Genomic DNA, 24294 nt, shown 5'->3' with positions numbered 1-24294 from the left:
ACTCAACGATATTGAACTCTGAAGTCCAACCCTACTTCTTCCAAGCAAAGGACAAACGTTAGGGATGGCTGTACAGGAACAGGGTGGGTTGGGGGTCAACCAGACCAAGTCAACGCGTATAGGAGACATGAATGGATGTAGTAGAACTGTCTCCATCGCTAGGAGGTCTTTGGGGGCAGCCTTCATGGCTGCTCTCCTGTCAGAGTAGAAAAATGCCTATTCTACTTCCATCTCCTGGATCTCAAAAGCACAGTGTGAAACTCTGGACCTGCCTTCTGTTTGCGCGCCTTCCCTTTCCAGAACGAATGATGACACTTGCAAACACATGTACAGCAGCCGTTTCAACTTTATTCTGTATCTCAATGACTTCTGTGCTGGCTGTCATTTTCTGCATGGCCAGTATGGCTAACTGTAGATCCTTTACCATGAATGGTGTGCTGGGCGGCTGTGATGCCTTTGTTAGCTTTCTGAGCGTGGGCGGGTGAGTGGTACTATCCTCCCATCTCTCCATGGATGCCTTCCTTATCCCTTCATACAACACTTCTGAATGCCTTAATAAGCAACATCACATACAATGAAACTACCATCATCGGTCTGTATTGGGCCCTGTTTAACACTGCAAAAGGCAGGCTTAAACTAAATCTGACTCTTATTATTTTCTCCTTTTTTTCCCCTCCTTTCTTTCTGGAGTGTGTCTGGGTGGTTCTCCCCCCCCCCCTTTGTCCTTGCAGCATAAGAATTTCAGAGTGGTATTTCTAGGTGTTGATCTGTTTCCATTCTTCCCGCCTGGTGCCTGGCAGGCTCTTTTGATCTGCAGATGTACAGGGTTTTGTTTTTTTTTTGCTTGGCTCAGAAGCGACTCTGTTGTTTCTTTGAGTCCTGCTATAGCTCCGTGGGCTCTGATCTTGCGTTCAGTGACAAGTGTTCTTCAGAATACTGATGCACCATTGTCTGTCCCCTGGAGCTGTCCTTCCCGCTCTTAAGTTCTCATTTCTGATCATTCTGTCCGACACTGTGCAGCGCGCTCGAGTTTACATCCATTTGGCAGCCTGTAAATGGGCTGCTTGTATTTAAATAGGTCAGAATTCTACCTACTTCTTCTTCGGCTCACGGCAATCCCCTCTCTATCTTTCAAAGGTAAACTCCAAGGTAGGCACGGAGGTACACACCTGCAATCCGAACACTTAGGAGGTGGAGACAGGAGGATCATGAGTTCAAGGTCATCCTCAGCTACACAGTGAGTTCAAGGCCACCCTGAGCTCTATGAGATACCGTTAAAAAAAAAAAAAAAGAACCAAACAGGTAGATTTACACCCAGCAAGGAGACAAGAGCTGAGGTACTGCTTTTACTCCCAAGTTGCAGGAATAAGCCATGAGTCACGCAGAGCTGGACAGATTGTCAGAAACATCTAGAAGCAAGAGTCACTATTCTAGTTCTTTTATGCATTCATTATGAAGCTGGCCTCTGGTCTACAAAAAAAAAGTCATGGCTTGAAAAATAACACTGCTATGCCCTCTCATTGACTACAACCAACCAGTTTTTGTTGAGGGCAAAACAGGGAAGGCCTTGACCACCTATTCATTGTTTCCCCTCAAATAAGTGATATACTTTTCCTCATATCCACATGTGAGAGACAAAAGCTAAAGTTCACTCTGGCTGGATTTTAAGTGAATCTGTTTATCATGAGCACATTAGAGGAACTTCCGTGATTTCCAAGGACAGCTGTCATTTCACATATGTCGCAGGGCTGGGGTGACGTCGCAGTGGGTAAGTCATTTGCCATGTGTCTTAGGTAGGTGATGAAACAATGTGATAATGCACAACCTGGGGAGGAAAAGGTATAAGTCAGCTCACAACTCTCAGATCACAGTCCATCGCTAAGGGAAGCCAAGGCAGGAACTCAAGCAGGACAGGAACCTAGCGGCAGGAACTGACACAGAAGCCAGGGAGGAGTGCTGCTTACTGGCTTACTCCTCACAGTTTTCAGAAGTACTGAGAGCCATCAGCCAGGGGGCAGCACTGCCCACAGAGAACTAGGCCCTCCCATATTGATCACCAACCAAGAAAATGCACTGGAGGCTTGCCCACAGGCCAACCTACTGGGAGAGTTGTGTCAGGTGGACACAAAACTAGCCAGCACACCACGTAAGTACGGTGACTCAGGACTCATGTGATAGCGAGATGCAGTGGGGCTCATCTGTAGCCCCAGTGCTATGGACGAGACAGCAAGGATCCCCAAAGCTCACTGGTCAGCAAGTACACCAGGTTCAGGGACACAGCCTGCCTCAACAAATAAAGTGAGAACAGTTGAGGATGATTCTTTTTCTGACCTCCAAAAACATGTATACCTACACACACACACACACACACACACACACACACACACACACACATAAACACACACACACACAATTTTTAAGAAAATATACATCTAATTAATATCACTTGTTGAAATTGCCCAGCTGTCCCTTTAAAGCTTGTCTCTTTTCTGTATGCATGTTAATGTATGTATATGTGTTCACGTGAGGGGCTGCATGTGCGTATGCAGGTGCACATGTGTGCACATGAATATGAGCATCAGAGACCAAGCTTGGGTGTTGTTTCTCGAGTGGTCTCCATCTTGGGGTTTTTTGTTTTGTCTTTTGAGTTTTGGGTTGGTTGGTTCGTTGGTTGGTTGGTTTGTTTTGGTATTTTTGACAGGGTTTCTCTGTGTAGTCTTGGCTGTCCTGGATTCACTTTGTAGACCAGGCTGTCTTCAGTACTTCAGAAACCCACCTGCCTCTGCTTCCCAAGTGCTGGGATTGCTGGGCTCTACCCTGTGTTTTTGAGGCAGAGTCTCTCACTGGCCTGAAGCTCATCCATTAGGCTAGGCTGGCTGGAAGGTGGGCAAAAGGGATCTGTCTATCTCAGTGGTTCCTAATGCTGCAACCCTTTAACACAGTTCCTCATAGTATGGTGATCTACCCAACCATAAAACTATTTTTGTTGCTACTTCATAACTGCCATTTTGATACTGTTATAAACTGTAATGTAAATATCTGTATTTTACATGCATATGTTTTCCATTGGTCTTAGCCCCTTCTGTGAAAAGATGGTTGGGCACCCCACCCCCAAAGGGGTCTCTACCCACAGGTTGCGAACCTCTGGACTGGGTCAACGCATGCAGGCCATCATGCAGACTGCTTCAGGTCTTCACACTTGCAAGGGAAGCGCTTCACAGACTGAGACATCTCCCTAGCATTGAAAGGCAGCCCCCATGGCCATTGGTGAAGAGTACGCCCTGGTTACTGTGACTATTACTTCTCTCACATGTGCAGGGCACATCCTATGTGTGACTGGTTAAGTGGTCCCTGCAGAGGGAGAGATGAGACAGGAGATAAGAGAAAGAAGGGAAGGAAAGAAAGAAGAGAGGGGAAAGAAAGAGACACCTGTGCCTCCCATTTGGTTATCCGACTATAGAAACAAAAGATCCCAAGAAGCTGGAAACCCCCTAGGAATCCATGTTGACTAAAAAGAGAGAGAGAGAGAGGGGGGGGGGGAGAGGGAGAGAATAAAGCCTATGCCAGTTGGAGAGAAAAGCTTTCTCCTTGAAAGAGGAGCCTGTGGTTGGTGGGCACCCCTTGGCCTGCCCAGTTAAACCTTTTTTTGGGGAGCACCTTCATAAAAACATGACAATAGGTATGTTTCCATGGTGATCCTACATCCCATCAAGGTGACAGTTTTGATTAATCGTTGCAGCCGAGCATGGTGGTGCATATCTTTAATCCCAGCACTCGGGAGGCAGAGGCAGGTGGATCGCTGTGAGGTCAAGGCCAGCTTGGTCTACAAAGTGAGTCCAGGACAGCCAAGGCTACACAGAGATTTTTCTGTCTTGAAAAAATCAACCAACCCCTCCCCCCCAAAAAATTAATCGTTGCAGTATTTAAACCAAAGTGGAGATAATCTTAGCCTTATGAGCAGCAGTATGGTAGGAGGAAGCTATCAGATTAAAGAGAGCAGGACTGGCTAGATTTTCTCTGATTTGGGGAGGTGAAGCCTCTCTTCTTCAGTTATAGAGTTCCTGACTTCTGTAAGCTGTACTCAGTTGCTCTAGCGTGGCTAGTGAGAAAACTATGGGATAACTGGGCCTGGCTCAACAGGTTAATAATTCCAGCACACGAGGGGCTAAGATAAGATAGTTGCAGGCTCAAACCCACCTCCAATTACAGAGTGAGTCCAAGGCCATTCCAGTAAGGCTTACTAAAACCACATTTGAAAATAACTAAAAAGAGATGTTGGGATATATAGGCCAATGGTAAAATACTTGTTTAGAATACACTGGTAAGAGATGAGGCATGGCTCAGTGGTAGAGCATCTGCCTAGAATCCCCCAGTGAGGAGCTGGGGTGTGGCTCAGTGGTAGAGCACCTGCCTAGAATCTCCCAGTGAGGAGCTGGGTGTGGCTCAGTGGTAGAGCATCTGCCTAGAATCTCCCAGTGAGGAGCTGGGTGTATTTAGGGGCGAGGCCTCTAGGAAGTAATTAGGATTAGGTGAAATCACAAGGGTGGGGCTACCCTGCTAGCGTTAGTGGCTTTATCAGGAGAAAAAGAGAGACTCAAGCAAAGCACACCCAGTCTGCCTTACCATGTGACCCTATCTACTATGTGATGCCCTCATCAGAGTAGATGCCATCTCTCAGCCTCCAAAGCTTTGAACTGAATGGACCTTCTGTTCTCTTTAAGTCCTAGCCTTGGGTTTTTTGTGATAGCCGAAGAAAGCAGACTAAGACCTCAATCGATAAAATACCTGTTGGAGTCGTTTTTGCACAGTGGCTCATTCCTCGTTGCAATTCTTTCTTTCCTCTGCTCTACTTTCAGGCCACTTCAGGTTTGCAGTGGCAGCTCCTGGCTCCTTTCAGTTTGGTTACCAGGGTTCAGTAAACCATTCTCTGATAATTGGATTCTTGTTCAACCCTGAGAGCCCTTTTGATTTTATTGACCAAGCTGGAAAGCGCCTCTGTCTTTTTGTAAGTCCTGGGGGGCTCCAGTCTCATTTTCTTGATCAGAATTAATAAGAGAAGAGAGGTCTTACATAAGCTCACTTCAGAGAAAATTGTATTTTTAATTAACCAATTGGCCACTTAGGAATAATTCTGGGGTTGACCGTAAGCCCGAACCAGTGACTGAACAAAACAGGATTTTCTTTTTCTTGTACAAAAAAAGTTCAAAGATGGCACGACCTGTCTGTGGTACCATCAGAGACCCAATTTTCTGCCTCTGTTCCTACTATGTCATCTGTTAGTGACTGCCTCCTGCCTCCTTGGCATGGCACAGCTTGACCTCTCTATCACATGTAAGTTTCTCCAGCCTAAAGAGACTCTTCCACTGAGGTCCTGTGTATATTCAAACCCCTGGGCTCAACTGGACACTGAGTGTCTTTCTTAGTATGTCTGACAGTTAGCTGGCTGTCATCTGGGGTGACAGGACGAGAGAGACACGTATCTCTCTCTCTCATCAAGGCAGACACTGAGACGAATAGCCCTTCCAGGTAAGGATTTTATTAGAAGAGTTTTATGAACATCATGGACAGACAGATGACAAGAGCAAGGTGAAAGCTCGGAGGAGAGGTAACTCCTCAACCCCATAGGCAGACAGACAGCATGGCGGGGACACTGATGACAGCTGAGGCCACAAGGCAGAGTGTGGGGGGTTAGGGGGGAGGGCTGCTTGTATTTTTATTGGTCTTAAATGAGCATGAGCTAACAGTCGGTATCTCTGACTACCAGGCATGGCGGGAGGGGGAGGGAGCACCAGAGAAGGAGCTGTGAGGATGTGGGGGAAGCAAGGGGGAGGGGCACATTCAATAGCTGTGAACCCACTAAATGGGGAGTGTTGCCACCAGCTGTGGACTATGGAGCTCGAGCAGCGTCTTGGTCCGTGTTCCAGCCCTAATCACTTAAACTCAAACTTCTACATGCTAGAATTACCAAGTCTCTCTTGCTCAAGTACCCAGCTTGTAGTAAATTGTTATGGTAGTTATAACAAATTTATATTCTAGCCAATCTTCATATTTGGTGAATTTCGAACAAAATTTGGTTCTAAAACTAAAAATATATCTTTCAGAACACTGAGGTTCATTGGAGTTGCTATTTAATTTGCTTTATTTTATTTTTAATTTTAAAAAAATTATGTGGATGAGTGTTTTGTTTATGGGTATGTATGTATACCACAGGCAAAAATACTAACAAACCAGCCTCTGTCTTAGCCCATCCTCCATATTAACACAGACAGGCCTTCAGTTCTGGGAAAACAAAGGGGCCACCCATTAGCCAAGGACAGACAGATGTTTCCAGTCCCAAGATAGATTGCTGTTGGCTGACTCCTCACATTGTTGACTCCCTGGTCCTTATCATATCCTGCTGAGTCCTGCCTTGTTAAACATAATGAGTCTTTCTGATACTGACCAGTCGAGGTGAGACTGCCCTCCCCTTTCCTGTACATGCCTTTCTGCTTATGGTTCTGTTTTTATTTTGCTTTGCTTTGCTTTGCTAATCCTTTAAAAAGACTATGACAAGCTTGCCCTTTGCCACTGTTTCCCTCCCGAGCTGAAGCCTCATCCCTGGCTGCCAGTACTTGTTGCCTGGAAAATAATTTTTTTTTTTTTTTTGCTCCACTACAGGGTGTCCTTGGTATTTCATTTGTGCGACTCCAGACCCAATACAGGCATCCTTCAGAGGTCAGGAGAAGGCATCAGATCCCCTGGAACTGGAGCCACAGATGGTTGTGAGCTACCATGTGAGTGCAAGGAATGGAACTCAGGTCTTCTGGAAGAGGATTTATTTTAAGGAATAAAGCATCTTGCCAGCCCCTTACTTTTAATTATGTGTAGGTGTAGGTGTCTATGTGTGAGTAACACACAGGCATAAGGATGCCTATAGAGTCCAGAAGAGGGTATCAGGTCACCTGGAGTCGGAGTTATAATGAGGTTATGAACTGCGGGATGTGGGAGCTGATCTCTGGTCCTCTACAAGGGCAAGGAGTGCTCTTAACCTCGGTATCACCTCTCCAGTCCCCACCGAAACTCTTCCCACCAGTGCTTGGCACTTCATAGGCACTTAATAAAAATCCGCTGGTGAATAAATGAATTTTCCAAGGCAACAAGAACACGCACATGAAGTCAAATGCCTTACGCGAATCATTTCAAGACAAGAAGGCTGGGGACTCGGTTCTGCGGGTAGAACACTTGTCATGCAACCACAAGGACCGGAGTTCGGATACCCAGAACATATGTAAATGTCAGGTGAGTGTGGAGACTTACCTGTAATCTAACCTAAGAAGGTAGACATAAGGGATTCCCAGAGCAAGCTGGGAGAAAATAGATTATCCACAAGCTCCACGCTGGACTGAGATACACAGCCTCAGGGAATAAGGTGTAAAAATAATTGAGGACTCAACATCAACCTCTGGCTTCCACCTACATGCATATACATGCATGTAGGTACCCACAAATATGCAAATACACACACACACACACACACACACACACACACACACACACACACACACGAAAGTGGGGAGAAAAGATAAGAAGAAAGGGAAAGAGAAAGACAAACAACCCCAGTGAGTGCTCGTCTCTGTGCCATTGGCCCAACGAGATGTCCCGCAGAATCCAGAGTGAGCAATTGATTGTTTGACTAGAGATTGTACCAGCGCCTATACCGGCCACAGCAGTAAGGGTTCAGATAGCAGGAGGGAGTAGACGGGAGTATTTTGCAAGCTATAATGAGACAGGGTTTCTCACTGCTCTGGAACTCACAGAGTAGCTTACGTTGGCCATCCAGGAAGTCTCAGGGATCTGGCTGCCTCTACCTCCCCAGTGATGGTTCTTTTTTCTTTTCTTTTGGTTTTTTGGATTTTTGAAACACATCTCTCTATATAGCTCTGACTGTCCTGGAACTCACTTTGTAGACCAGACTGGCCTCAAACTCATGGAGATCTTCCTACCTATGCCTCTCAAATGCTGGGATTAAAAGTGTGGACCACTACCTCATGGCTGTTAGTTACTCTTGTTTTGCCCATGTGGCACCACCGCCAGGCTGTGTTTCTTACTCTTGTGCTTTGAGATGATAGATGATAGATAGATCGATCAATAGATAGATAGATAGATAGATAGATAGATAGATGTAGATAGGTAACAGAGATAGATGATAAATAGATGATAGATAAATGATTGATACATACATAAACACACACACACACATAGATGATGGACAGATGACAGATGGACTTATTAAGTGAGCCGAATCACCCTGGAGACATTGCAAACATCATACTCAGTCCTTAAGGCTGAGGCCTCGACAGTCCAAGTCATCCCAGAAGAGGCCTCTCAACAGGGGGCCACGACCTAAGGTAGTCGGGGTCCACTCCGTCCACAAAGTGAGGTTCCTCAGTCGTCCCAATCTCATACCAGATGCCTGGAAGTTTCCTGAACAGCCAGCCAGTGGTCCCCAGTCCACAGTGGAACCTTAGGAATGCTGGCTCTGTTGTTAGCATGGGAAGCAGCAGCAGCAGCAGCAATGAGGAGATCAACAGGAAGTATGAGGAAGGCCAAGCCAGCAAAAGGTGACATCATCTGTCTGGGCCTGGGCTTTTCCAGCTGGGCTGCTACCCAGAGGCACTGCCCATCATGGAGAGGGCCTTCCCACACCCATCGGGACAGTTCCCTGGGTGAGACACCTTACTCAGGTGATCCTAATTAGTGGTACCTTGACACACGCGAAGGAGGCGGTTTCTTAGGTTTCTTTGGCATGCGTTTGTTCTCTCGATTAAGCACATGGGAGTGCAAAGGCAGAATTTAACATTCTCAAGCACGGCAGAAGTAAAAATTTAACTCGTTTTATTTCTTCAGAGTCCCACAGCCCTGAGGCTGGAATTGCCATGTAAGCTGTAATATTGCGAGGCGGTAGCTTGACTACATTCAACGCATAGCAAAGGTAATAATGTGTAACGTATTTCTCTCTCCTCTTCAGTAGGGTCTCCATACTGTAACCCAGGCTGGCGCTGAACTCAACAGTCCTCCTGTCTCTGCCCTCCAAGTGCTGGAATCACAGGCCTGTACCACCCTGGACTTGCCCACTTGGGTTGTTTTTTTTTTTTTTTTTTTTTCAACTAAATCATGAGACTCAAACTTTCACCTTGGGAGTTCAGAGCAGGGCCCGAGAACAGCTCCCCAGCCTCAGCCATCACCCAGCAAAGGAAAATTGTGATGGAGGAGCCAGAACGAGACCAGGAAAGCAACACGCGAAGATGTTCTGATGGATTGCTCCTACGTCCCCGTGTGTTCACATGGCTCTTGCTTTTCTGTTAGAAAGGAGTTTCCAATAAATTATTCAGGCGATGCATTTTTGCTTTCTGTAGAGGACTCCTATTGCAATCAGGCCCGTATTTATAATCATATAGACACCTGGGCAAACAGAGAGAGAAAGAGAGTCAGACATGTAATTGGTGCCTTGGCCAGGCCTGGGGCAGAGAGTCTGTTTAAATGCAATCAATATTCACAAGGGAAGATGACAAGAGGTTGCGCAGAACACAAGCAGGCAGGATATGGATTTCCACTTACAAGTCAGCATGGAGCCATAATTCACCTCAGATCAAGCACAGTGAGAGGGAAGCGTGCCCTGTGGAAGCCTTACTGACTGCCCCACCCCAGGAAACTCAATGCAATGACCCACTTCTCCTCACGTGCATCCCAGTGGAGCCAGACTTAATAGAGGCTAGGAGATGTCATCGATTAATAAAAATCCAGAACGAAGAGTCTGTTGGTGTTGGAAATGAATAGAAAATCATATATTATGCCATTATATATATATATACATATATATATTATTTGTAAGTATTCATACGTGTGTATATGTATTCTGTGCAAGACTTTTCTCAGGGAGATATGATACATACATGTCTTACTCACACCAGAAAGCAAACCCACAACAGGCCAAAAGAATAATTACACCCAAAGCAAACATGGTTAATTTAATGAGTTTATTGAGGTTACTGATTGGACCATAGGTAAGAAGTTACTTACAGGAGCAAGGATGGGTCAAAGACAGCTTCGGTACCAAAAGCCCACCCCAGCATGAGTGACAGCTCATGAAAGCTGCAACCCTGAGGCTCTCTGCATGACTTGTGGGTGGCTGGACAGGTGGAAGCATCATCTCTCAGGAGCTGGACTGGTCAGTCTCCTTCCCAATCTGTTGTTTGCTGCTTCCACACCTTGGGAGGGGTCTTCAACAACATTGCAAGTTTCAGCTTCCCGGGATATGTATGTGGTGTTTTTTTTTTACATCCTGAATCTTGTGAGTTTCCCCCTTCCCGCCTGGAGGGAAAGTTTCAGTCAGAGGAAGCTGCCTTCTAGCAATGAGTGTGTGTATGCCTGGGGGCAGGGGGGTTGGTCAGTAGCAACATCTTCTCCAGTCTCTCTCCACTTTTTTTTTTCTTTTTTGAGACAGAGTCTCTCACATACCTTTCCTGTTTGGCTAGACTGGTGAGCAGTGAGTCTCATGCACCCTCTTGTCTTCACCTCCCCAGCACTGGGATTACAGGCATGTGCTGATGTGCCTGGCTCTTCACACACACACACACACACACACACACACACACACACACACACACACACACACACACACACATTTTTAAGGACCAAACTCACATCCTCAAGTTCACGTGGCAGGCACTTTACCAACTGCTCTGTCTCCCCAGCCAGTGTGTGCTTTTTAAAAACATGAAATAAATATAATACATTAAGGACTTTAAAAATGGAATTATGAATTATGCATGCTCTTCTTGCTTTAAAAATCTGGAAATTTGAAGCAAAAACTAACATCCAGAGTATTTCCTCAGCAACTGAGTCTAATGGCTCAAGGCTGAGATCCCAGCGCTTGGGAGGCTGAAGCAGGGAACACCGAGAGAGACTGTCTCATGCGAAGAAAGACAGAAAAGGGGAAGGAGGGAAAGAAAGAGAAAGAAAGGAAGGAGGAGGGAACAAAGGAAAGAGGGGAAGCCGGAGGGGAGGTAAAGGAAGTAGAAAAGGGGATGGAAAAAGGACGGAGGGATGGAGAGATGGGGGAGGGAAAAGACAGAAAGTGAGAGGGAGACAAAGAAAACAAGTAGAAAGGGAAGGGATGTTAGGAAGGAAAGGAGAAAGAAGCAGCAAAAAAAAGAAAGGGGCAAAAGGGACAAGGGGGAGGAGAGAGGCATATTCCTGTAAGTAACCCTAATAAGCTCATTAGTTCACCAAATTGGAGTTTGGTGGTATCTTTAGCTTGGTCTCTTGTTGGCTCCTTATCTGGGCTGAGTAGATGTTTATTTGTTCATGTATGTTCAGGAATTGTGTTACACAACAACACTTGTCATCCCAGCACAGGGCAGGTTGGGGCAGGGGATTGTGAGTTTGATTCCAATGTGTGCACATCAAGACCTTGGCAGAGAAGTAAGGGGTGGGCCGAGGGGGAGGGAGGGAAAGACAGAGTGAGTTGGGGAAGAAGGAGGAGAGAGTTAGGGAGGAGGGAGAGGAGAGAAGAAAAAGTCTCTTGTGCCTTGGAATTTCCAAGTCCTGATGTTAACTGGTTGTCGTCACTTAGGGGAATCTGATTAAAATTTGAAAAGAACGGAAAGGCATAGAGTGGGATAGGACAAGAAAAGCATGGTACAGCATTGTGTGGAAGAGAGCAGGGATGGGCACGGGAGAATTAAAGAGCAGCTACGTGGAGAATGTTTGGAGTCGTGTTTTTCCATGTGTTACTTCTAACCACCCGTCATGGTCAACCATTCAAGGACCATTCCCTCCCCCCCCAACGTTGAAGACCACCAATCTACATAAATTACTCAGCACAGATAAGTCCTCTGGTAAGCACCAATTTTCACGTGATGGCCTCCAGCCCAAAGTTCACTGTGTACACGGAGCCCCTTCTGACATCATCAATAGCGGGGGAAAGCCCTGTGCTTCCCTTGGCTTTCCTTCCAAGTAGAGCCAGCTAATGACTGGAGAGGAAATTATAGCCGCTCAACAAGAGTCTCTCTGAGTCCCTCTTTGGCCCCAGATGATGAGTATAAATGATTTGAAAATTAAAAAGCCATTAGGCTATTAAAAATAGCTTCAAAGAACAATCTCAATAAATTATTTTCATGCTTTAAAAAAAAAAAACCAACTGCAAAGAATATAAATGGTAACAGGCCATCTGAAAAGCCAGTAACCAGATATAATGGTCAATTTCTCTGATATTATTGTCTAATTAAGCAATTGGCTTTAGAGAAAATTACATTTAACTGAGTCAGTGTGTTTTTTTAAAGTGATGTAGAACAGATTTCTTTTGAGCTAAGGAGACAAAAAAAAATATATATATATATATAATAAAACTTGAGCACAAAGAAGATCGGGTTCTGATTTATGTTTTGTGCTGAACTGGTTGGGTTTTCAACATGAAATTCAAAAGCTTAAAAATGGGCTAGATTCCGAACGAAGGCCTAAAGTCAGCAAGTGGCAGCTCTCTAAATGTCTGTGTCCCTGGGAACAGTAGGGGACCATTGCCTCTTGCCCAGACAGTAATTCTGGATGGTTCCCTCAGCTCCGTAGCTTCATAGAGCCTTGACATTTTCCATTGCACAATTCAATTCAGAGTCACCAGGAATGAGACTCCTCTTACTTTCAGTGTGTGCATGGGCCCATGTTCATATGTGTGCTGGTGCGTGTTCATACATGTATGCCTGCAAGCTGGGGCCAGAGGTCAACCTCAGATGTCATTCCCCTAGGGGCTACTTTTTATCAATACGAATGTGTCTGTCATTGGGAACTGGGGCTTCCTGATTCCAATAGGCTGGCTGGCCAAAAAGTTCCAGAGAGTCTCTGGTCTCCATCTCTCCAGTGCTGATAAAACAAGTTCAAACCTCCACCCTGACTTTTTAAGGTGGATGCTGCAGACACAACTCAGGTGCTTCCATTAATCATATGAGTAAGTCACAAATAGCCTGGCTAGGTGTGCATTCTCTCTCTCTCTCTCTCTCTCTCTCTCTCTCTCTCTCTCTCTCTCTCTCACACACACACACACACACACACACACACACACACACACACACACACACACCTCATTCCTTGCCACTTAAATCCCATTGAAAGCCCTGAAGATCCACTAGGCTTTATGAAGATTTCCTCTTCGTGATACATCTTACAGGTCTTCTCTGAGATCACCCCACACCCTTGAAATACTTCAAGATAAAAGCTATTACTGTGTCAAGTGTGGCACTTTCTACAACTCAAAAGGCCTTCAAGGCTCTAAAGAACTCCACACTGCTTCTGGAGCTAAGGCAACTCCCAATCCCTGGGAGAGAGACACTATTAGGTTTTAAAGGATGGGAGCACAGCAGGAGCTGCTGCCCCATTATCTCAAATACATTTGACCTGCCTGGTATGGCACTCACAACAACACGCCTGCCTCCCCACATTCATCAGATAGCTCTTTTCCATAACCTCATCAAAAGCGCTGGCAATGATGCCAGAGGGATGTAGGAGCAGGTTCTCTCTCTCTCTCTCTCTCTCTCTCTCTCTCTCTCTCTCTCTCTCTCTCTCTCTCTCTCTCTCTCTGTGTGTGTGTGTGTGTGTGTGTGTGTGTGTGCGCGCGCGCGCGCGTGTGCGTGTGCGTGTGTGTGTGTGTGTGTGTGTTTAACTGAGGGTACAAGCATGTGAGCACATGTTGTGTCAAGGCCAGAGGTCAACTTCAGGTGTAATTCCTCAAGTGCTATCCGCTTAGTTGTTTGAGACAGGACGGCTCATGACCCTGGAGCAGACAACATAGTCTAGCCTGGCTGGACAATGGCCCAAGGACCCGCCAATCTCCACCCTCCATCTCTCCAGCACTGGGATTACAACCCCATGTTGCCACGAACAGATTTTTTTTTTAAATGTTGGGTCTGGGGACTCAAACTCAGGTCCTCATGCTTATATAGACTGAGTACTCTATGCACTAAGCCATTGGGTCTTGACCTTCCTAAGGCTGTAACCCTTTAATACAGCTCCTCACACTGTGGTGACCTCCAGCCATAGAATTATTTGATTCGCTTACTTCATAACTGTAATTTTGATACTCTTTATAAGTTGTAATGTAAACCTGCTATCCTTCCTCTGAGTGCCACCAGATCTCCCTCTCCAGGGACATGGTCAAATATGAGGTATCAGAGTACCCTATGAGCATATACAGGGGGAGGAGGTCCCCCTCAGGCACAGTCATAGGGGAGGGGAGTAAGGGGAAAATGGGAGGGAGGGAAGAATGGGAGGATACAAGGGATGGGATAACCATTGAGATGTAACAAGAATAAATTAATAAAAAAAAAGAAGAAAAAAATTATAATGTAAACATTTCAGAGATAAAGGGTTGTCAAAGGGGTCTCGACCCCCAGGTTGAGCAGCGCTGGACTGCGCTATCTCCCTGTCCTACACAACCGTTGTTGTGGATCTCACAGTATCCCAAGCAATGAAGAATACACTACACTCAAATTGGTACAGTGGTCCATGATGGCCGGTCTACTCTCTGGAGCAGAAGTTGTGTCCTGAAAACCTTCAGTCATTGACAGCGATGAGCTCCTTGGGGTATATCTTGCAGAAACTACAGTGGAAACAGTGATCGATCACGCCACACATGAAGGAGTGGGAGCCCAAGGAAGCCCCGAGTGAATGTGTAAGGCGTGGATGAGGTCCTGAGTTCACACATAGTATTGACAAAGGGCCAATGTCTCTGACCTGTGACAAGTGGCAAAGCCTTCCTCCGGGTCAGACTCAGAAGCATGTCGAAGCCTTCTTCTGGTCCAAATGTGAGAGAATTTACAAAGGATCGGGCAGTGTGTGTAAAACCTAACAACTGGCTTTCTTTTCCCAGATGACTGCAACCAGAGAGTGTTCCCCTACAGAGACCTCCCACCAAGGCTAGCTAACCTCTCCTTCTCAAGATGTACCTAATAAATGCCTTAGTTTGGGGGGGGGGCTGTCCTAAAAGCTCAAGTCACATAAAAAACACTGTGCATACATAGTAAATGTCACCCAAAGACAAGCTTATTTCCAGGTGAGTCACCTCCAAGGCTGAGGCAGTAGTTTTACCACAAGTTCAAGGCCAGCCTGAGCTTCATAGCCAGACCCTAATTCTTCCCCAGCCCTCCAAAAAAGGAAAATAGGGACTGGTGATATGTCTTAGAGGTGGACACAGGCAGGTCCTTGGATAACTAGCCAAAAAGCCTGGCCCACTCAGCAAGCTCTAGGCCAATGAGAGACTCTGTCTCAAAAATGAAGGTAGATAGCCCCTAAGGAATAACACCTGAGATATTGTGCGTATACTGTTAGGGTCTTGAACACGCTAAAGAAAAGGCCTCAGACTCAAATAGTATGCAAGCAACAAAGAGCATCTATCTGTTCTGCAGAAAACCAGCATGCTGGAGTCACCACTTAGGCACAAGGGTGACTCCACGGTGAGCTTGCAGGCTCTTTTTTAAAGACATTCTGTGGAACTCCAAAGGGGGTTAGGAAATTTTTTTAGCAGGATTGATGTATTCAAACTGAAAAAATGCAGGCAAACTTAGTCAAGGTCATGAGTTAATCATAAGACAAGAGATATCCGGATCAGCAGTAAATTCATCTGTAAGCAGCTAGACCAACAGGAAACCAACGTTAAGCAATCTTACCTTCCTCTGGCAAGGTGGCTAGGCTGTCTCTGATTGGCTGCCCATTCTCTGTGGTATTCTCAGTAGCCACTGAGCTCAGATGGGGACTTGAGTCTTTTCTGAACTAACTAGAAACTGAAGCTGTCGTGGAGTCAGCTAGGCTTATTTAACTAGGCTTTCTCAATACCTGTCTACACACACACACACACACACACACACACACACACACACACACACACTATTGTGTATCAGTTTCCTCCCGGATTAAAGCCTTTCATCTTGGAGGAACACTTACAAAGATACGGGTGTTTACAGGGAGATAAAACAACAGGCTGGCCGAAGGAGAGGTAAAAACGTGTTCTATCCTGCAGGGAAGCTCATTAAACTCAGGAAGCAAACAATTCGAAGGCTTTAGGAAGTCCCTGAAACTAACCACATTCGCTAGGCGCCTCATCCCCTAAGCATATATAAACAGCAAAGACTGCCAAGAATCACTCTCAGACAAGCTAAGCTGCCTTGAAGATTCCTTTAAGAGCAGCTGAGCTGCCTGGAAGACACAGAAACCAGCCGGGCAGTCTGGAAAGGGATCAGACCAATAGAGTCGCCAGGAAAAGATGCTATCCTATCCGCTGAGCTGCCTGCAGGCTGTTCATTATGCTCCAGAAAGGCAGCTTTTGTGTCACCCAGACCCCATGTGGCAGGCTTCATTGATGCCGCTGTCTTTGAGCCATTTCTGCTCCTACATAATGCCTCCCCCAGATTTCCCTTAAGTAACCTCAGTAAAACTTACGGGCACATCAAGTTAGACTTCGATGGTATCCGTACTTTGGTTTCTCATTAGTTCCCTATCTAGACTTCATGCTTTCTCAGGAAGACTGACAGACATATAAAGCGCACATACACACACATACACACACACACACACACACACACACACACACACACGTATACACAAATAAACACACACATGTTCCCCAAATTAAACAAGAAAAAAAAAAGGAAACCTCGGATTCTCTGCCAACTAAGACCACATCTATTGATCCCAGAACAAATTGACTTAACTCCCCTGCCCAGGTGTCTCAATTCAGATGTGACTTACTGTTCAATATTACCTCCTAATTACAAGAATGCCATTGGCTCTTCACAAATATTTGCTTTCCTGTTAGAGTGGAATTAAGGAGTGAAATTGTGTTACAGAAGTCTGCATGTGGAAAGTGAATCTGAAGGGACCCAAAAAAAGGAGGAGCTGGGGTTCGTGGCTTCCCCATAGGTGGGTCTTGTTTCTCACATAACAGGGTGGGGTAATGCAGGATGCTTCCCTGAAGTCTATGGACACTGAGCTGCAGAGATGTTTCGGAGGCAAAGTGTTTGTTGTATGAGCATGAGGTCCTGAGTTTGGATCCCGAGACCCCACATAAAAGCTGAGTTGGCTTGTGCTGATAAACTTAGCCCTGGGGAGACAGGCACAGATGTGTCTCTGACACTCCCTGTCCAACCACTCTAGCTGAATCAGCAAGCTCCAGGTTCAGGGAGAGATCCCACCTCAAAATACAAGGCAGAAGGCCAATGAGATATTTCAGTTGATAAAAGGAGTTGCTGGCAAAGCCCAAAGACCTCAGTTCGTTCTCCAGGTTCCACACAGTGGAAGGATGGAAGCACATCCCAAAAGCAATCCTCCTGAACTCCGCATATATGCTACGGCACATGCACTTTCCATAAGTAAATGTAACAAGGATGATTTTTAAACAAGATGGAAATGTGAATGCGGGACACATCCCAGTATCAACCTCTGGACTCCAAATACCCATGTGAATGTATCAGCACACACTCATACGTGAACTACCCTTAATTAATTAATTCAATAGATAGACTACAATACAATAGATAACGTTTTCAGTGGTGTGTGTGTGTGTGTGTATGTGTGTGTGTGTGTGTGTGTGTGTGTGTGTGTGTGTGTGTAGGCATACATTTTGTGTCAGGAATCATCTTCAATTGCTCTTCCAACTTGTTCATTGAAACAGGGTCTCTCAGTGAAACTCAGAACTCACTTGACATGGCTGGCCTCACTAGCCAGCTTGCTCTAAGGATCTCCTGTCAGGTCTCTGCTTTCTAAAGCTGGTGGACTCCTGAAGGGTAGCAGTTTCCTCTGAGATTCAAACCATCCATCTAGGAAGAAAGCTCACTGCTACACAGAATGTTAAAAGGAGGGGGAGATGGACCTTTCCATCCTGCAGAGAAACTCCTTACACTCAGGAAGTAAACAACTCAAAGGCATCAGGAAGTCCCTGAAACTGAGCAGATACACTAGGTTCCTCCTTCCTCAAGCATACAAAAGCAGTAAAGACTGCTGAGAGTCATTCTCAATGAAGCTGAGCTGCCTGGAAGACACAGAAACTAGTCTAGCAGCTTGGGAAAGGCTCAGACCAACTGAGTGACCTTGAAAGGACACCTATTGAACTGCCTGAAGGTTGAGCAGTGTTCTCCAAGCTTCCAGCTTTTGTGCATGCTGAGGTAGAATTTACTGAGGGACACTGAGTCATTTCTGCTTCTGTAAGCAGAATCCCCCTTTACCCATATTCCTGTAAGTAACCTCAAAAATAAAATTTTCTTTTAAAAAGTCATTGAATTGCCGAGCTGGATTTGATGGTACCCTTATTTTGGTCTGTTGTCAGTTCTGTGTCTGGGATGAGTAGACTTTTGTTCACATCTCCCAAGAAAGTGTCACAGCACAGACATCATGACCACCCAGCATTTATGAGGGTTTCTAGAGATCTGAACTCCAGGCCTCAGGCTTGATGGGCCAGCATTTAACCACTGACCCATGTCCCTGGCCCCTTCAACGGACTCTTTTTCTCTCTTTACATTAAATTTTTAAGTGCATACATGCACACACCAGGCATGCGTGCATGGGGTGTGTGTGTGTGTGTGTGTGTGTGTGTGTGTGTGTGTGTGTGTGTGTGACTATGTGCACATGAGTGAAGGTAGCTACAGAGGCCAGAAGAGGGCGTCAGATGCCCCGGAGCTGGAGTTACAAGCTGATGGGAGCTGCTCAAGCTGCAAGTCAGGAGCTGAACTTGTGTTCACTGGAAGAGAGTGTGTATTCTTAGCTGCTGAGCCATCTCTCCAGCCCCTACGATGGACTCTTGACTCCAACATCCTGCAGATGAGCATCTGTATCACACTGATCCTCTGTGTTCTGCTCTCAAGTTCCTGCTACTCCTTGTTTCCCGAATTCTTTTTTGCAGCTTCCTGCCAAGAGACGACAGACAGACAGACAGACAGGCCGGCAGGCAGACAGACAGAGATAGAGACATGGAAGCAAACAGTGTCAGCCTTCTCTATCTGCTGGTGACACCGGGGAAATAAAAGACACAAAAGGCATCATGTGGTTTAATTACATTCCAGAGTTGGTCTCCCCGCTGACAGGCCTCCTGGCCCCAGGCCAATGAGCTCTGTGTTCTCGCCATGCTGAGCCAGGCATAATGGGGAGATTTAAAAGCCTAGGCTGGGGGCAGACCTGCTCAGTCTGGCAGCTCTCTTTAGCGTCAGGCAGCAGGAAAGTGACTCAGTCCACCCAAGTGTGCAGGATTAGGAATCTCAACAAATCCATGTGGGGAAAGCGGGAAGAAAAGAGCTGGTCGGGAAATCACCATCCAGCGTGACTAGGACTCTGCCTTGTAGCCATGTGGTCTCCAGTGGTCCACATGTAGGCTTCTCTCTCTTTCTCCAAGGAGACAGAGATGAGTGAGAGACATACTGAGCCTTAGGGCTCAGTTTTAGGACTGGGGAAAAAGTCCCTTCAACTAATTGCAAGCAGAACACACCACTCTATAGAAGCCTCAGATTGCAAGTCGCTTCCGAAGTAGAGCAGAAGAGGGGAGGAGTTCCGAGTGCGTTTGTGAGGAAGCAGTTGCGGGGGGGGGGGGGGGGTGGGGGGGGGGCGGGGGGGGGGAGGTAGGCATGAAGACCGCGGAGGATGCTCCGGTGCATGAGGACCTGAGTCCAGATCCCGGGGACACATGGTGGCGCGCACTGGTAACTCCAGACCGCGGAAGACTGAGACAGGTGGATCTCTGAGGTTTTCCAGCCGTTTTGGTAAGTTCTTGGCTAGACTCAAGACAAAGGTGAGGCCTGCGGAGATGGGCTCCGTGGCTTAGAGAGCACTCACTGCTCTTCCAGAGGAACTGGGTTTGCTTCCCAGCACCTATAGTCTAGTTCCGGGGCATCAGATGCCCTCTTCTGGCCTCTGTGGGCACTTAAATATATTAGTACACATAGATATAAGGAGGACCATGTATCCATGTAAATAAAAGGAAATTTTAAAATAAATGGGAATGGCACATTGAGGACAACTGAAGTCATCCTGTGGCGCGCGTGCGCGCGCGCGCACACACACACACACACACACACACACACACACACACACACACACACATACACGGACTCCAGACAGAGCACAGTGACAATGAGCTCATCTCTAACCTTCATGCAGGGATCAGATGTTTTGGATAACTTAAAACTCCACCAAGGGAGACCTACAACTTGTGCACTTTGGGTAAAAATACAGAGAGGGCCTTCCAGGGCTTGAAGAATTCCGTTAATAAAATCATGGCATGGCAAATTAGATTGGACTTGTATAAAATCACCTCGAGGGATGAGTTCAGATGGAAGACAGGAAATAACGGCTTATCCTGAAACCGAGGTGATGGCATTAGCACCAACCTAATAAGGGAAATGTCCATGAGAAGTGGCGGTCAGCACGGAGTCAGGATGACCCTGCTCATCTCCCTGTCCACTAGGAGGAATCCTGAGTCAAGGATGTGATTGACATAATAAAACAATTTGGGGGAGATGAGTTCTAAGAGCAGAGGCAGAGGCAGCGGCAGAGGCATCCAGCTGTCATGCTCTGACGATGTAAGAGACAGTCTGACCAAATCTCTCAAGAAAGAAAGAGCTTCTTGAGGCTGGAGGGATGACACAATCGGCAAAGCATTTGTGAAGATCTCTGTTCTATCCTCAGATCATCCGTGAATGCCGGTGAATGCTGGGTGTGGGGGCATGCACCTGTAATCCCAGTGCCTGGGAGGCAGAGGCGGGAGAATCCCCGGAACTTGCTGGCCAGCCAGCTAGGCAAATTGGTGAGTTCTGGGTTCAATGAGAGAACCTGTCTTTAAAAAAAAAAAAAATAAGATACAGTGATTGAGGAAGACACCTGGTGTCATTAACCTCTGTTAATGTACTTCACATGCGCACACACACACACACCATATACAAACACATTTGCTTAATTTTATTTGGGTCACTAAGGAAGTTGTAGTCTTCACAAGTTAAAATTTGTCCCAAATTGGCTAAAGTAATAAAAAGTACATGCAGTGGTTGACTGATAGATGAGACTAGGGCAGGGCTGGCCTCCAAACATGTTAATGTTATTGAGATACGGCTTTATAGGCACCACATGCTGTGCTAAGTATTGAAAATGCTGAAGCTGTTCAGCCAAGAACTATCCCAGCTCTAACAAGTCTTAATCCTTACTTGTCACTTCTCCTAACTGCCATGCCCCTGGCAGACATCTCTAATCAATCCCTACACTCTCTATGCTTAACCTCTGGATTGGTCCTCACACTAAGCCCCAGAAAACATGCATTGGTGTGTTTATGACTTCCAGAGTAGATGAACTGAAAAAGGAGCCATCCTGAATGTGGATGGTGTCATCCCATCCTATGGACTAGGGGCCGTGATGGAATAAAAGAGTTAAACCAGAGGCGCACCAGGATTCCTTTTCTGTCATGATTAATTTTAAGTGTAAACTTGCCACAGCTTAGAATAATGTGGCAAGAGACTCTCAATTGAAGAGTTATTTAGACCAGATTGACCTGTGAGCATGTTCTTAGGAAATCATCTTGATTGTAAGCACGTGCGGGAAGATGAAGCCTGTGGGCATCACCATTCCCTAGGCAAGTCCTGAGCTGTATGAGAAGGGGGAAACAGGCAGGCGGCACAGATGAGTTCACTTCTCTCTGCTTTTTACTGTGTGGTGTGACTAGAGGCTCGAGTTCCTGCACAGATGTTTCCCAAAATAAAGGACTGTAGCTTAGAATTATAAACTAAGATAAATCTTTTGCCTCTATGTTACTTTTCCTCAGGGTATTTATCTAAGCAACAGAAAAGATACTTAGTAGCTTGGAATTATAAACTTAGATAAACCCTTTGCCCCTATGTTACTTTTGGTCAGGGTGTGTATCTCAGCAACTCTTTTTGCTTCCTGGTCAACCATGACGTGAATAGCCATGCTTTGCCACATGGACTAGCATCTATCCAACTCAAACACAGGGAAATCAAGGGAAGATACTCCAAACTCTAGGAAGCCAGGAGCCAATCCATCTTTCCTCCTTTAAAGTTTTTCTTTTGGATATTTTGTAGCTAACATACTCACTAACCCTATTTTATTGAAGAGAAAAACAGAGACACAGAAGGATGTCCAAGATTATATAACAAGTAGCTTTATAACTATTGAGTCTGGATTTGAACTCTGGCTGGCTGGCTACTCTAAGGGAGGTCATTGTGTCGGTAGACAACTAATCACCCAACTGAAGCATTTCCCCCCCACATACACACTAGAAATGTGGAACACAGTTGCAAGCTTTTAGAGCTGAATATGGCTGCATGCACACCTGTGACACCTGCACTAGGAGGGTATGAGCAGACACAGAAGGATCAGTGGCACTCGCAGCACATGTACCTAGGTGTGTGTGGACATATGCCACACTCTCACACATACATGCACATATACCCAAATACACACACACACACATACATTGGTTTTAGAGGAATTTATAACGTCTTCTAAATTGCTTCAGCTTTTTATTCAAGCTCAAAATGAACATCTCCAATGAATTAAATTATAATTGGACAATATGAGGTTTTGACTGGTAATTGTTGTAAATTGATTTACCATCGATACAATGCAAGAAGTTAATAGTAATGGATCCAAAATGTTTGGAAAGCCATTGAAAGTGTAATACGTACAAGACAAATGCAACATCTCCTAATAAGTCTCTCTCATGCACTATACTCTACATGTGCCGTCTTTCACAATCAAGCATGTCACTGGCCGTTCTCAGATGGTGGCGGTGTCGAACCTGTACGCAATGGAGGCTTGCCCTAGGAAATGCCTCTCTAGAGCCCAGCCCTACTTCCGGTTCACTCTTGGCTTACTGACTACAGACATATTGTGATCCTTGAGCCATTATTCCTGCCAAGATGGCTTTCCTGCCTGCTGTGCCAAGTTCTCCCCACCACAATGGACCATGAGCCAAATAAACGCTGTCTCCCTCAATGTGCTCTCATCCGGGCCCTTTATCCCAATAATAAGAAAATAACTAAAACATCAGAATAAATTTTGTAACATCCCATTCTCTTTAGGCCTTTTTCTCTTGAGCTTGGAGACAAACTTGTCAAAGAAGTGCTCCGCTCACGGCTTAGGACCAAGTGAAGCACAGACGAAGTGGAAGTTTCTGGTTTCTTTGAAGACTCAGTTGTTGTCATGTGGTGTTTTGCTGAAAGCTGTCTTGTGAGAGGTCACGTGGTGTCTCCGGAAGCTGGGCATGTGATGATTTACTGAAAACAGACGTGTGAGTGGGCACGTGATGGTGGGAAGGAATATAAAAAGAACCGTGGACGATGGGATGAGGCTTTTTGGCCTTTCTACACCGTGCAACGCTTCGCTGGTCTCTGCTGGACTTCGCTGGACTTCACTTCACGGAGAGAAACAGTCCAGAGACCTTCTCGTGGTACTCTGGCTCATTCTGGAGGCTTCCATGGGCTCGTGCCGAGTAAACAGAGGCTTCTGCTGGATTGTACCAACCCTACGGTGTTGTGTGTTGGTTGGTGTTAGCTGTTGGGCTGGACTGCTGCTGTCCTGACAAGGCAGAGTAGAACTGGCCCAAAGAGCTGCATCTAAACAGGTCTACAAACCCTTTTTCCTACTAACATTCTTTCTCCTTATCCTCTGATTGGTGGGAAAGAAGTGGGGTTGAAGTGTTTAAGAACCCTTTAAAAAAAAAAGTAGGTTTTGAGAAATCTAAGCCTACACACAGAAGGTTCTGGAAGTATCAGCAATGGCCGCAGTGAAGGGAACTGTCGATAAGAAAATTGTTCCGTTATAATACAATGCTGAGTCCAAATTTCAGATGAGTGATGTGCAACCTCTTTAACCATCAGTTCCTGCTTTTTCAAAAGGTGAGTGTGTGTGTGCACATCTGTGCACGCATCATGCATGAATCAGTCTGTGTGTGTGTGTGTGTGTGTGTGTGTGTGTGTGTGTGTGTGTGTGTGTGTTCCTGTCATATCCAGAAGATATTATTCGGCAGCAGTCTTCCCTGACCTCTGACCCCTGCGTCTTTCTACCCGTCTTCAGTGATGCTTACAGAGTCCTGTTTGGGAGATGGTGTGCTATAGATGTTCCAGCTCAGGTCAAGCGCTCCACTGCCACTTATTCTCCACTCTTTTGCCAGTGTGAGGCTCTCTGTTAACCACCGTCTGCTGCAAAATGTGTTACCGGCTCCACGAGTAGCTATTAGATTCTAAAATTAATTATAGTAAACTATGGATGTTGTGTTAG

At 45.9% G+C, this 24294-nt stretch overlaps 2 long non-coding RNA genes across 2 annotated transcripts in view; one reads left to right on the top strand and one right to left on the bottom strand.

Annotated features, from left to right (window-relative positions):
* Window positions 1–1892: 1892 nt before the first annotated feature.
* On the top strand, window positions 1893–9136 carry LOC311587129. Its single transcript, XR_014775786.1, has 3 exons — window positions 1893–2146; window positions 6658–7278; window positions 9008–9136. It is a non-coding gene; the product is annotated as an uncharacterized lncRNA (long non-coding RNA).
* A 55-nt stretch (window positions 9137–9191) lies between these two features.
* Window positions 9192–24294, bottom strand: part of LOC311587130 — a 31540-nt gene continuing 16437 nt past the window's right edge. Inside the window, exon 3 of the long non-coding RNA XR_014775787.1 lies at window positions 9192–9441. This is a non-coding gene — a long non-coding RNA (uncharacterized lncRNA). The remainder of the gene's footprint in view (window positions 9442–24294) is intronic.

The sequence above is a fragment of the Acomys minous genome, assembly GCF_964271855.1.
Source record: "Acomys minous genome assembly, chromosome: 16".
Classification (NCBI taxonomy): Eukaryota; Metazoa; Chordata; class Mammalia; order Rodentia; family Muridae; genus Acomys; species Acomys minous.
This window is presented reverse-complemented; position numbering and strand designations above follow the sequence as displayed.